Consider the following 4,745-nt stretch of genomic DNA (forward strand, 5'->3'; position numbering starts at 1 on the left):
AAATGTTTGATGCCTGTTTAAAAATAAGGGAAATGGCAAATTATGTTTTGATACACCAGACTAAGATTCAATATCATAAACCAGGTGCAAGCAAATGGCTCCCCTCATAAGATTGATTATTACAATAAAAAGTTTAAATATGTCTGTCTGTTATGTGACCACGACAAAGATAATATGTCAAGATATGTAATAACAGCTGAAATTTAACAAAACCCAAAGTGTTAGTGTAATATGTGGAAATATGAGGAACATTCATGCCTGATGTAATTATTATCACTGCACATAACGATACTTGATCACCTTTTATATATCCGCTCTTTGAATTCCATATCTGAGGGCAGAGTCTTCATTCTGCTTACACATTGTACACAGAGAATCCATTGTTAATTTGTGGAGCTGAAGGCATTTTCTGTATCGAGTATGTTATGTCCTGGACAATCTGTTGAAAAAGAAACAAATAATTATCTATTACCGGTTAGTGGAAGTCAATAGTCACATTTGTACAGGAAGTTATTTGCTGGAAATGAATGACTTTAATATTTACCCATCTTGAGTGACAAGATGGCTCACAAAATTTGTGTAAGCAATGTTGAAGGACCCAAGTTCAAATCATGCTGTGGAAACATAAATTTGCCTTGAATAACAGAATCAACCATTACATCTTTTTGGCCATAGGATTTGTGAGGTATGTGTCTGTATTAAATCATCTAAGTTGCCAGTTTGAGGTTATTATCAACATAAACAAGAAATATCATCCATGAAACAGTATGTTTGTTATTGAAAGAATGGCATGAGGATACCTGCAAATAAGCAAGTCAGTTTGCCTAAAATCACACAGAAAGGTAGCGTGAAACAAATGTGCAGTTTTACTCACTTTTTCTGGTAAAATGGGCATCTCTTTACTGTGGCAATAGCTCTTGTTGCAGCTATTTGTTGGTGTCTCCGTCCTATACAATAATGACAAAGGATTATTAAATGCAATTTTCCTGTGAACTGATGGATGACAAAATTTAAATGATTGCCATCTTTCCGTTCAGGATGGACAATGGCAAGGGGTTATTAAATGTATAGCGGACTATGAACGACGTACACCGGACGACGCATCCATGATCCACCTCAAAGAATAGCCCTGCATACAGGTCTGTGTGTTCCCGGCGTTATAACTTACGGCCTCCGCATAACTGGGGTCTCTGCGGTCGGTACGCTGTCTTTTTGACGAAATTCTGCTCTATCGGGGCAAAATCCTTTCCCTGCCTACCTTAACCTCCTTACCGACCCAAGGAAAGATGCGATTAACTTCTCCTAACATCCAAAACCGCTCGTTTTCTGAAACATAACGTACTCGACTAGTTGTTTTACCCACGGGGATCGCCATTCTGAATCTCGCTGCAACAACCCCAGTTATCCCAATCATACCTCCATGTCTCAATATAGACCATTGCAGAGCTAGCTAGTGGTGGAGCCTGGAGGCCGTATAATGCCGGGAACACACATACCTGTACTCAGGGCTACTCTTAGAAAAGCTCCTCGTCGCTGACCAGCTGACACAGTGGAGCTAAGAAAACGCATTTGATTATTCACCGAGCATGGACGATTTCGGGGAAACACATTCATTCGCGGTCGTGAAAAGCCATACAAACACGATAAACATACACCCGTCCATGGTGTAGCGGTATGTCGAAGACAATGGCGAATAGTTGTGACAAGGAAATTTTCACTTTTTCCGACAATACTCAAACGCATGTATGTTACTTAAAAATGGTTCAAGCTAGCCGATATGCTTTGAGGAAAAAATAAGCGCGGTTTAAATCAATGACTTTGCAAATCTTCCACGGAATATGCAAAAACAAGCTTACGTTTGATTTGTGGCTGTGCATTCCAAGACGTCGGTTGCAACTTGCATCTGATCATGACCCGTGTATATGTGGTGGCGAATAGCTATCGTTGAGGTACATAACCAGTTCTTGCTTGCGAAGTAATTCTTCATCGGTGACGGAAGCCATTACTGTCGACTTGTGCCGGAGTACGGAATCGTAGGCGCTGATACGATCGTCAGTAACGCCTCGGCTACGTACGGTGCGAAGGCCAGTGTAATTCGGATTTTTGGCGGGCGCAGTATCATATCAGTGCCACACAGGAATTAATACGCAACTGCCTAAAGTGAAGGGATGGGATTCCACTAGCCAGCGGTCCCTTTAAGAGTACGATCAATCAACAAGTACTATAATTCTTACATATGTCACGGAGATATAATATCTATAACGAAGTTTAAACATTGGCTTGGTGAATCATTGTGTAAAATTGAACTATTTTAAAGTGCAATGTTACGAAGGGTGAAACGACGTTCAAAGGTTAAGGACTTCCTCCTTGTACGCTGTTTTGGTAATTTGAACGACCGTCTGAATATCAGTTGCGTTTGCTATGGCTTGTGTATATTTTTGGCACATTCAGGGGCATAGAACATCCATTTCAAACATGTCCTTATTAATAAAATGCGTCGGACTTGTCCCAGGATCAAGGCTGTGGCCTGGCAAAAATTCAGGATATGCCTACAATCCGGGCCTACAGAGAATAGCATTGATCGCGATTTCAGGTTTGTTACTACTGCACGCGCGCATTCGGCCAAAGTTTGTTGTTGCATGCGTGACTCACGGTTGTGGTAGCTTTAGTCTGAGCTATGAATTATTGTGGTTGTTACTTCCGTCATTGTCTTGGAAAATGTTGACAATCCGACGTATAGGCCCTACATTTATTTTTGCATGTCAATGAAAGAAAAATGACGTCATTTGATATCAACGCTTTTTATTGTCAATTAATTCCTTCAATTTGTTTTGATATTTATGTGCCCACAGATTTGAAGCAAGTCCATGTCTTTTGCTCAATTGAAAACTTCACAAAATTGTATCGCCCAAAATTAAAGCTAATCAATCTGTTGCACTGAATGCGCATGGTCCTCCCTATCCACAGTTACGAGTGGAGTGATACGTACCGGCCGCCGCGTACTATGCATACGCGGCGGCCGGTACGTATATCACTCCACTCGTAACTGTGTCCCTATCGTGCGAAAGGCCTGTCAAGTCGTGACGTGATGTAAAATTCTGGTTTAGAAATTAGCCAGTGACTGATGATGACAATGGCTTGAAAACAGGCCGATTAATTTCATAAACTTGAATGGTTTAAACTCAAACCATGCCCACAAAGCTGCCACTTGTGGTTGGCTTAAAGATGAGCCAATGAATGTGTTGGTATATAAACAAACAAACAATGCCAGTGGCTCAAATTTAAACCGATAAATTATATTGTCAGGGGCTTAAAAAGAGCCTTTCGGCTTACATTTATACCATGACGGGCTTGATAATAAGCCACCAATGTATTGGTATGAATACACGCCATCCATACTCTGTGTGGTGGCGTGACTTCAAACCATAACAACCTTAGTGGATTTCGGGCAAACCGTACTTCTACACACTGGTTCACCCGCAAGCCACCTACAAACCAAGTGGTTATATTTCAAGCCAGAAGAATTTGCAGTGTAAGTATATGGGTGTGAAAATCATTTAAAAGTGCAAATGGAAATTGTGACGGCCGGTTTACTGTTTGTCGTGTTAAACGAAAGAAAGAAAAAAGGGCAAGAGCGCTGACAATCGAATCCGTGGAAATTTGCAGCCAGTTCATTTTCTAATTTGAAATTAGCTATTCAATTAAAAAACTAGAATGAAGGGTAATTATCAATTTAAAATATTTTAGGGGAGCAGATTAAGAACATTCAGCCCTTTTCTAAATATATTAAATTTTGCCACAAGTTAAAGTGTGAGAAATAAGTAAAAGGACTTGTGAGGATAGTACATTGCGTCAAATCAGTAGTTTGCTTGGAAAACTTTATTCAATATTTGAAAATCATATCTTTTACAAAATTCTGCTGAGCTAAAATCTAATTATTTTCTCTTTAACTTTCCAAAAGTCAACAATATCCTAAGTTCTATTTGAGTTTAGGCGTTGTCTTTTGGGCATCCCCTCCCCGACGTAAATAATGAACACCTTGAAACAGCCAATCAGATTGAACCAAATAGTGACGTTGACATATATCACTTATAATTAAACCTGCAAAAATAGTAACCTCCATGTAAACAAAATGACAGAGTATTTGGGAGGTAGAAGTGTCCAACCTATGCTTGGCCTTCATTTGTTGTTTTATTAATGTGATAATGTAGGTGTTTCAAACGGAAGGTGGTCAAATTATTGCTGGTAATCGACACATGCCTTGATACATTTCATGGTGTAGGATTACTGTAGAGAGTGACTGATGCAGTAATCACAAAATTAATACAGTTCTTTGTATGTAATATTTATGGACAAATGACGCGTTGTAATGTTAATATAGAAAGATAATTGCTTTTGTAATTTTTTGCAAAAGAATGGTGTCCTCCCTTCATATACAGGTAGTCTAATACAGGTAATCTGTGTTTTGACACAGATGTGTTTTGTGGACTCCTTTCAGCGTCCAGACGCTATCAGACGTAACATGTCTTTTGAGATAGTCTCTATCTGCCTATCAGCTCATTCTCTGCACAGGGCACACAGCCTAAGTCATCCTTTGTTTTTGCCACGTTTCATTCATTCAGTTTTCATTGTTCGCTCTGTGCAGACTGCCGTCAATTACTCACTTCTGCTGCTTATTCACACCTTCAAGTCGACGGCCTGCGGTATATTCCCGTGCATACATGAATGAACATATATGCCATTCA

General features: G+C 39.7%; 1 long non-coding RNA gene across 1 annotated transcript; it reads right to left on the bottom strand.

The window, feature by feature from the left end:
* Positions 1 to 212: 212 nt before the first annotated feature.
* On the bottom strand, positions 213 to 2,134 carry LOC139126371 (uncharacterized). Its single transcript, XR_011550553.1, has 3 exons — positions 1,857 to 2,134; positions 875 to 947; positions 213 to 439 (listed from the first exon to the last, which is right to left on the bottom strand). It is a non-coding gene; the product is annotated as an uncharacterized lncRNA (long non-coding RNA).
* Positions 2,135 to 4,745: the final 2,611 nt, after the last annotated feature.

Source organism: Ptychodera flava (assembly GCF_041260155.1).
Source record: "Ptychodera flava strain L36383 chromosome 3 unlocalized genomic scaffold, AS_Pfla_20210202 Scaffold_27__1_contigs__length_13241970_pilon, whole genome shotgun sequence".
Taxonomy (NCBI): Eukaryota; Metazoa; Hemichordata; class Enteropneusta; family Ptychoderidae; genus Ptychodera; species Ptychodera flava.